This window comes from Eumetopias jubatus, unplaced genomic scaffold, assembly GCF_037043125.1.
Source record: "Eumetopias jubatus isolate StellerSeaLion01/CBP00866 unplaced genomic scaffold, mEumJub1_p1.0 scaffold_9, whole genome shotgun sequence".
NCBI classification, from domain to species: domain Eukaryota; kingdom Metazoa; phylum Chordata; class Mammalia; order Carnivora; family Otariidae; genus Eumetopias; species Eumetopias jubatus.
The window spans coordinates 127,852,154-127,861,773 of NW_028274815.1; positions in this window are offsets into that span (position 1 = coordinate 127,852,154).

Below are 9,620 nucleotides of genomic sequence, written 5' to 3' on the forward strand. Positions count from 1 at the left end.
AGAGAGCTGGAGAGAAAGGGCCGAATTTGTTCCTCCACCTCTAGCAGGGTCTCAGACGGGCCTGGCAAGTGGCAAAAGGAGTGAGGACCCCACCCCAGCAGCCAGCACCTTCCGAGGGATTCCCACCTGCCCGGCACGGTCCCGGCTGGTCTGGGTATGGACTCGGCCCGTCCCCAGTCTGAGCGGTGGGTCCTATTACCGTTGTGGTCACGAAGGGGCAGCATCCAGGAGGCTGAGGGGCCGGCCCAGGTCACACGGCCGGCCAGGGGCACATGGACGACTCGGCACAGGAGTCTGGGGTGCAGGTCCCGGGCCTCGTGTTGCGAGATGATGGGGAGCGGTGGAGACCGTCCACATTTCAGGCACAGGCCCATCTACAGGGGCAGCAGGACTCGCCCACCGATCGCTACACAAGGGGGTGTGGGCCCAGGGCGGCCCCATCTCCCGAGACCTCAGGAGAATCAAGCTATTGGAGCCTCCAGGGAAATCTCCAGGTTTTCACATGTTGACGCTGGACTCACATTTCTCAGAAAACACCGAGGGGGAGAGACCAGACACGGCCGCCGGCTGTTTTTGGGCCAGTGTGACCTCTGACCCGTGGAAAGAAACAATCATTCTCGAACGTTGTGATCATCAAGGGTGGGCTGGGTGGTGTGGGGGTTACAGGACGGATGAGATGAGGGTGTCTCCCCCCAGGAATCAGACCCGCCTCAGCCGGTCAGTCATGTTTGGGGGTGACCGACCGCCCACTGAGCTAAAGCCATTCAGGCTGCAGAGTTAGAGGGGTGACCCCTCCATCGCAGCTGGGGGGCCGAGGAGGGCGCCCTGGGCGGGGGTGGGACACAGAGCTACAGGGATGTGATGGGAGCTGTCCTGACAAGTTCACGGTCCCGGAGTGGACAGTGGACAGTGACCCCTATGTTCCCGGGGTTGCCCTGGCTGCTGGAAGGTCGGGCAGTGCTGGGCCCCTATTTCCTTGTAGCTTCCACTGGCTGGAGACGGGGCTGGTCCTGTGGGCCAAGCCCCCTACCCCCCACCCCTGCCCGCACCCCCTGCCACCCAGGCCTGCAGCCACTTGCCTCTGTAGACCCCCAGCCCCCATGCCGAACCCCGAGTCCTGCTGGGCCAGGGCAGAGGTGGGTCCGGACACTGTCCTCCTGGCCCCTCGTGGGCAGAGCGACCCCTCCAGTGGCGATGGAGACCCCACAGGAACTGTGCCCCTCACAACGGCCATCTGTCCCTAATGGGTCACTTCCGGAGGATGCCAGGTGGCGGGCGCCAGATTTCAGCATCCGACAGCTCCTATTCGCTCCCCGGGAGCAAAGCAATCCTCCTTTGTAAGCTCTGATGGGCAACAAGTGGCCACTGTCCTTTAATTAGGAGGGAGCGTGCTCAGCTATGGCCTCCTGCAGGGCTCCCGAAATGTCCATGAAACCTGCCTGTGCACTCTGTGGCTCCCTGCCGCCGGCCAGGGGCCACTGAGGCCACTGAGCCCCCCGCCCCGATCTGGCTCCCGAGTCTGAGAACAGCTTCCAGGAGAAAATGCCAACCAGCCAAGATTCCTGGCAGCTGCTCAATCCAGCAAATTATTTCTTGCAAATTACTTCTTAAGACTGAAATCCGGGCAGGACTCCGCAAGTTCACGGGCGTCTATAATCTGCTGGTGTTCAGCCGCCTGGACACATCTGAGGGCACGCTGCTCATCTGTGGGTGGGGGGTGGGGGGTGTTGTGGAAACCGTAGCCGCCCTGATCAGCCAGGTGCCTCCTCTGTTCCTTCTCCTCTCCTTATGGAAAGGTGGTTATGGCCAGGAGGACCGGCGCCAAACCCGCTCTGGCGCATCACCAGGACACGGGGTGGCAGGAGGGACGGGAGCGATTCTAGCACCGTTTCCGCTGGGAGGGGTCCCAGGTGTGTCCCGGCCCTCCCTGTCCCGAGGGGCGCCCGTCTGAGGTTGTGCATGGGCACGAGGTGGGCAGGGGTGCGGGGTGCGGCTGAAGGGTGTCCAGTCACCAGGCGCAGGTCAGGGGCAGGGGGCCAGGAGCCCAGATGGAGACCTGGTGCTCACCCCAGTCACACAAATCAGAGGGCGGGGGAGGCGGGAGCCCTCGTGCCAGGGCTGAGACTTGGAGTCCGGGGCAGCCTGGCAGCGGACTTCAGAGACAACAGGTCCCGAAGTGGCCGCATGGAGCCGGCCCTGTGCATCCTGCCTGCCCAGTCCACATGTCCACGGAGATCTCCTGGGAGGGACCCACACCCACGAACATGCCGGTCTCTGTCACTTTGTCTCCCTTTGGTCACTGCAAGGACGGGGCTCACGGCCCTGCTGGTGGCCCGTCGGTGTCTCCTGCTCACTGTCCTCTCCCCGTGCCCTGCCCCACGTGCGTGTTCTCTCTGCATCTGGTGCTTGGTGTCTGCGCAGCAGACTTGCTCCCAGGGTTGCTCCCAGGATGGCTGTCTCCCTCCTGCAGAAAGCACCCCGCGGGGGTGTTCGTCTCCCCTGCTTCCCCGTCTCCCAGGGACTCCCCTCTCAGAGCCTCCCCGCCGAGTCCCGGCGACTCCCCGGGCCTCATTGTTGGAAGCCTCTGGGGTGACATCCCTTTCCTGCAAATCCAGGAAATATCTAGGGGTGGGTGAGTGCGGGGGGAAGCAAGTTAAACGCGGAGTGTAGGGAGAGGCAGACAGCAGGGGTATTAATTTTGTGTTGTGAGTTTGTGTTGAGTTTGTGCACAGGCAATCTTGGTGGGGGCGTCTCGTTCTAAAACCCAAATTGAGTTTTCTCAACCTACCTGTTGCTTTCATTGCAGAGGTGCCTGGAGACGGGGGGATGTGGTGAAGCCTCATTCTGGGGCAGGAGGAACAGCAGGACCCTCCGGGTCGGAGTCTGGGGGTACACCTGCGGGACCCAGGCCTGGTGCTCGGGTCTGTCAGTGGGGGGACCCCCAGAGAGTCTCTTGGCCGTGCTAAGTCTCCATCTTCCTCATCTTTGCAACGAGAAGAACGGTTGCCAGGGTTGTTGGGGAATTACCTAAACTGATGGACACCAGGACACATTTGTGGAATGTGTAGTTGCTCTCCACCTGTAAATTATTCCAAATTTCTTTTTTTTTTAAGATTATTTATTTATTTATTTGAGAGATAGAGAATGAGAGATAGAGAGCATGAGAGGGAAGAGGGTCAGAGGGAGAAGCAGACTCCCCGCTGAGCAGGGAGCCCGATGCGGGACTCGATCCCGGGACTCCAGGATCATGACCTGAGCCGAAGGCAGTCGCTTAACCAACTGAGCCACCCAGGCGCCCCAATTATTCCAAATTTCTGATGGCAAGTCCTCGATCCATGACATGTTTTCATGTCTGCTTCTAGCCCATATTGCAACAGTAGCTTCCTCTGTAGTCCACACTAGCACTTTACTATTCACTAAATTCTGCACTTTATTCAGATTTCACTAATGTCTTCTTTCTGTTCTACAATATCATTCAGGATACCATATTATATACACTATGTGCCACAAGCTTTTTTGAACATGACCCAAATTAAGAGATACATTTTATATCACTAGACAATATACCCCTTTATGTGAATGGAAACACAATATTTAACTTTTAGCAACTGGGATATACTCCGGTCTATTCCATTCCATTCCATTCCTTGTATCCCATCCATTCCATCCAGTCTCTTTCTATTCCAACATAAAAATACTCTGCAAGATGTGATAAATCGAGCCCACATCACTCAGTACCTGCCTTTAAGAACTCATCTTGCATAAGGATGTTCTCTCTCATTGCTTTTGCCACCACGTGTAACAATTCTGTTTATCTCCTGGACCCACTGTGAGCTCTTCGCTCTGTGGGACGGTGTCTTTATTTTTCCTTGGACCTGACACTGGGCACTGTCCCTGCCATGCCTGCTCTGTAAATGCCCACCATCTGGACGGCTCAATGCCAAGGTCCTTTTTTTCTATTCTCTCTCATTTTGTCATAACTGTCTATTTTTGCAGGGTTGGATGCTCATCCAACTAGTGTCCACTTTGGAGATGTGGCTGGTCAGTGATGGAATCTTTGTAGGCACCAGAGCTCAGAACTAACCAGTTTGGCATGCTTGTAAAGAGTTTTGCCCAGGCAGTGGTGCGCAAGGGAGGGATGCTTCCCCGACTGAGGCTCTGAAGCATTTTAAGAGTTAGATTTGCATGCAAACCCAGTGCCTGGAAATGAGTTTTCAGTTGTCACAATGATTGGGGTAAAGATAGATGTCCTTCAATGCCTGGGACAGTACCTTGTAATGAATTGCCTTGCACAAAATGCCAATGATGTCCCTTATCGAGATGCTCTGCCAAAACCAGAGTGAGATTGGAAATAAGGTGATGGGGGTGTCTGTTTTGTCCCCCATGGGCTTTCCTTCTTTTCAAATGTTATTCAGTAAGCATTAAACTGGGGGAGGCTGTCCCTGGGACATCTGGTGGGCATATTTAAGAGAACCGCCTGGCCCTGCACAATCAGGTTAGGCTGCCCGAGTGATGAGTCCTGACAGATCCATGGTCCCCGGGTCCTCCGTTGATGGATGCACTGTAGGCATTCCATCATCGAGGAGAGGGAGCCATGCTCCTTCTGGGTAAATCGTCTACAGTCACAGCCCGGTACTCCTTTCTAATCACTGCCCCCCCCCCACCCCGACGAAGAACCCTTCCCCTTCCCTGTACACACACAGGCGGGGCTTAGGCTTTCTGGGAGCGTTTCCCTGGGAATGGGTCTCTGAGAGTGGGTCCATCTGCTCCTCCCCAGACGTCTGCACTGGTCAAGCATCAGACGCCCAGTGGCTCAGGCAAATGCCTTGGGTTTCCCTTGACTCGTTCTCTCCCCACCACCAGCCCATAAGCACAGCTGTCTTCATGGATCTGCTTCCAGAAGGCACCTTGCATGGGTCCCTTGGCTCTATCTCCCTGCCTCTCCCCAGCACCAGCCACCTTTGCCTTGCTGCCCCAGTAGTTTCTCACCTTCTACTCTAGCCCCACACAATAGTCAGAGGGACCTTGGAAGAGAGAAAATTGGACCATGTTTTTCTGCTGCTCAAATCCCTTCAATGGCTTCCATCACGTGTTGAAATTCTTCACTCCAGTCTCTCCCTGCCTCTGTAAACTTACTCTACTCAGGTCACACAGGCCTTGCTCTTTCTTGAACACTCAGGTCCTTTACCCACTCAGGGCTTTTGCATTTGCTGCACCGACTCCATCTGAGATGTTCCTTGCTTGGTTCTGGGCACTTCCAGCTCCTACTCATCCTTTGGGGCTCAGCTGAAAAGACACCTCCTCCACGAGGCCTTCCAGGATTACCTCTTCTACAGAGGTCTCCATCCCTTCTTCACTGTGCATCACACCACCCTATTTTATTCTCTTCATAGCACAGATATTTGCCCGTAATTGTCATGTCTGTCTGTTACCCCAATCAAATGTCAACTCTGTGAGGATAGGGACTGTGCCTCATTCACAATTGTAGCTCGTGTGCCTCAAACAGTGTTCAGTCGACATTTGGTGAATGAATAGTAATAATAATCAAAATTATCTAGGGTGCATACAACATGCCAGTACTGTTGTAAGCCTTTTATGTACCAGACTCCTTTAATTCTATCCAAGCCCATGAGAGAGACTACTATTACTATCCCAGCCTAGATAATGAAATGGAGTCGCTGGGGAGTAAAGTGACTTGCCCAAGGTCACCTGGCTGGTCAGTGGCAGGCAGGGACTTGACCCTGTGCAGACCGAATTTAGATTCTTGGTGCTTCCATCCCATGCTTGACTGCTGCTCACCATGGGGATGGATGGAACATCAGCAATCCTGGGGCTGTGATTCTAGAAGGCACACGGTCAAGTGACAGGGAGAGAGAAATCTATAACAGGAATAGATGCCCACGCGGGGGTAGGGAGCTCCAGGCTTGCAGGGCGGTGCGTTCATTTCCTAGGGCTGCCGTAACAAATGATCACAGACTTGGCTGATTAAGACAACACAGGTTTTCTTCTCTTACAGTTCCGGAGGCCAGAATTGTCTATCTACGAGGATAGACAATATACAGTCAGTTTCCCTGGGCTAAAAGTCAAGGTTTCAGCAAGGCTGGGTCCTTCTCGGGGCTCAAGGGGAAAATCCATTTCCTTGCCTTTGGCTTCTAGTATCCCTTGGGTTCCTGCATTCCCTGGCTTGTGGCTCCTCCCTCCATCTTCAGGGCGCATCTGCTCCATCCCTGCTTCTGCTGTTACACTTTCTCAGACTCTGAGCCTCCTGGCTCCCTCTTGTAAGGACCTTCTAAAGACCTGTGCGGTTACCTTGGGCCCTCGCAGATAATCAGAATAATCTTCCCATCTCAAGATCCTTCACTTCATCACACCTGCAAAGTCCCTTTTGCCCTGGAAGGTAAAAACTCACAGGTTCTGGGGATAAGGACATGGACGTGTATGGGGGCGTGTATGCATTATTCAGCTGACTCCAGAGGGTGGTTGGTGATTTGAAATGGGTGAAGCATAGTGATTTATCCTTGAGGGTCTAGAATAATGAGGTAGAGAAGAGGTATTTGTGTATTTTTTTGTCCAATCTGAGTATGTGAAGGTTCTTCACAGAGTCTAGGCACCATCACCCCCTGGTCAGATCCATATTACCCAGAAAAATGGAACAAACCAAATGCAAAGCAACACATCCCCCATGTGAAAACTATCAATATAATCGTCTATTTATGGATCTGTTCATTCATTTAGCAAGTATTGATCATGTACCTTTGCACATAACCCTGTCTCGTTTCTAGGACGGAGCAGTGAACAAAATAGATGTGATCCATCTGTTCTCATGAAGTTCCAGTTCATGAGGATAGACAATATACAGCTAAACAGAAAAATACACAGAAAATTTCAGATTGTGAAAAATGCAGAACTGGAAACAGAATGGGGGATGGGATAATAATGGGGGCTGGGGCCACTGTCTCATTTTGGGTGGTCTGGGAGGGCCTTTCTGAGGAGGTGGCAGGCAGTCTGAATCCTGAAGGATGAGAAGGGGCTGCCATGCGAGATCCGAGGAAACAGTATGCCAGGCAGAGGGAACAGCAAGGGCAAAGGCCCAGAGGAAGAAACAAGGCCTGAGAATTGAAGGACCAGGAATGAGGCCAATGTGCATGCGGCTTAATAAAGCATAAGAGTGGTCGGAGATGGGGACATGGAAAGTCTTCGCAAAGCATCAAGTGGGATAAACAGAGAGGGAACACGGACGTCATTATTACTTCGGCGACAGAGGGCTTTGCGTCCAGCCCTATGCTCCAGAGACCGGGAGGACCTTCCCATTATTTCAGCTCATGAAGAGCCCTAACCTTCTCCCTTAAATCTCCGTCAGCTGCAGCAGGTTGCCTCTGCTGGCTGCCACCGGTTCTCTGTTTATCAAAGGCTCTTGCAGGCGCATTAAAACATATGAACCCGGCCCCAGGCAGATGGAAGAGTCACAGAGAGCTTTGAGTCAAAAGGAGATGTTGATCATCATTACCCTAAGATACACCTGCTTTCTCTTTGTTAAGAAATTAGACACAATACTTTAATCTTCAAAAACAGGTAAATAAAACTTGATCTCTTGACCGAAACAGGATCCGGAGAGAAATACATGTTTTACAGTTCCGACATTTGGGACAATATTTCCACATTCCCTTTTGTCTGCGTCAAGGGTTAGACTATGCAAACATATTTTCTCAGACACAAGTTCATTTGTACTCATTGACGTGTGCAAGGTATTTACATGTCGCCCATATTTATAATTCTTTTTCGGATCAAATAAAAAAAAAAAGAAAATGCCTGCAAACCCTCAGTTGTACACACTTTCTGGTAAGCACGATGACTCACTTTTGCATTTTTTCCTCGGCTCCTGCTTCATCCCTCCCTTTCTCCATAGTGTATGTCTAACATGACAAACCCGTGCTCCCACCCCTTTCATTCATGAGCATGTGGCGGGGGCATCTGTGATTTTTGTCCACCCAGCATCCACTCCTCCTCCTTCTGGCAACTGTGCTCTGATTTTATTTTGGGCAGACGATTCCTCCCCTCTTCAATCCACTAGCCTCCAGTTTTTAGATTTGGCCTCGTGCCCCAGGCCTCGACAGTCAGAAAGTTCTCCCTCTCCGCCCCCACCCACACTCTCTTAGGTCAAAGTGGTTCCTGGGTGGCAAATGGAACTCAATGCCAGACTCGGTTTGATTTACTGGAAAGAATCTCTCTCTTTTCTCAGGACTTGTTTCTGTGAGGCTGTGAGCCAGGCCACAGAACAGAAAGGTCCTGTTTGTGTGTGAGGTCAATGCAGAGGAAAGCAGCCAAGAATTGGAGAGAAATGGGGCCTTGTAGACATTATTAGCACTCCTGGATCCAGCCATGCCTGAAGCCATTATGCCTGGAGCAGATTTTCTCAACCTCGGAACGATTTTACAGTTCCGGATTGGATCTTCCTTTGTTTGGGGGACTGTCCTGTACATGGTAGGACATTTAAGAACATCCTTGGCCTCTACCCACTAGATAGCATGCTGCACATTCTCCCCCACCCCTCCCCTGCCCCCCAGTGACCACCCCAAAGGTCTCCAGACGTTGCCAAATAGCCCGGGGGGCATGTACATAAAATTACCTCCATTAAGAATCACTGACTTAGACAGTCCCTAGTTAGGTAGGTCAATAAATGTCCTTTTTCACTTATGCCTGTTTGAGTTGGGTTTCCATGCTTGTCTCCAAGGGGAAAGCATTGCCTTTAGGATGCAGGGTGACACCTAGATGGCTGCAGCGAGGGACAGGACGCTCTGCTGCCAGGAAGCCAATTCCGACTGCAGCTAAGCAGTTTTATGGTCTGCAGCTATATCCTGAGGGGTGAGACAGAGAGCCTCTGAACTCACCCGGTTGGTGATGAGAAACTGTCCCATGACCACCTCCCAGGGAGAGAGTGAGGAGGGTAGAGGACAGGCCAGGGGCACCTCCTCACAACCTGCCATCCTCCGGCGTTCCAGGAGGGTCATAAGACATTCTGCCAAAACTCAGATGAGCCATAGCTCCAGCCTTGCCCAGGAGGCCCGTGCCGATGCATGCAAGACCCCCAGGGGGCTGTGGTGCATTTGCTTCCTGCAGTTATTATGAAAACAGGGTAATGCCTGTGGGGGTGATTAAAACAATATTTTGCCAGTATAATAACCAGTCCCAAACACATACGAGGCAGAGGGGGGCTTCAGTCATCTGGATAAAAAAACCAGGGGAAAACACCACTGACTCAAGTAGATATTTCCAGTTTCTAAATAGTTGGCATTTTCGAGGCCAAATATCCAAGACTTTTGGTTGTTAATTTCCGTAGCTGGAGCAGACACTCGAGAACACTGGGTGTTCCAAAGCTGACTTTTATGTCCGTCTCCGCGCAGGGCTGGGGAGGGCTGCGCGGGTCACAGAGGCATTGTAACTCTTGCTTGGAAATCCTGGCTCTTCTCCCCAGGCCCTGTGGGAACCCTGATGTGTACACAATAATAATGTGCGGATCCTGGCGCTTTGAGGTTTCATCTGAGAGAACGTCCCCTAAGGGATGTTCTGGCACTCCATTGTTCTCACTTGAGATGATGCTGGAGGTGTGATGCTGGCCTCGT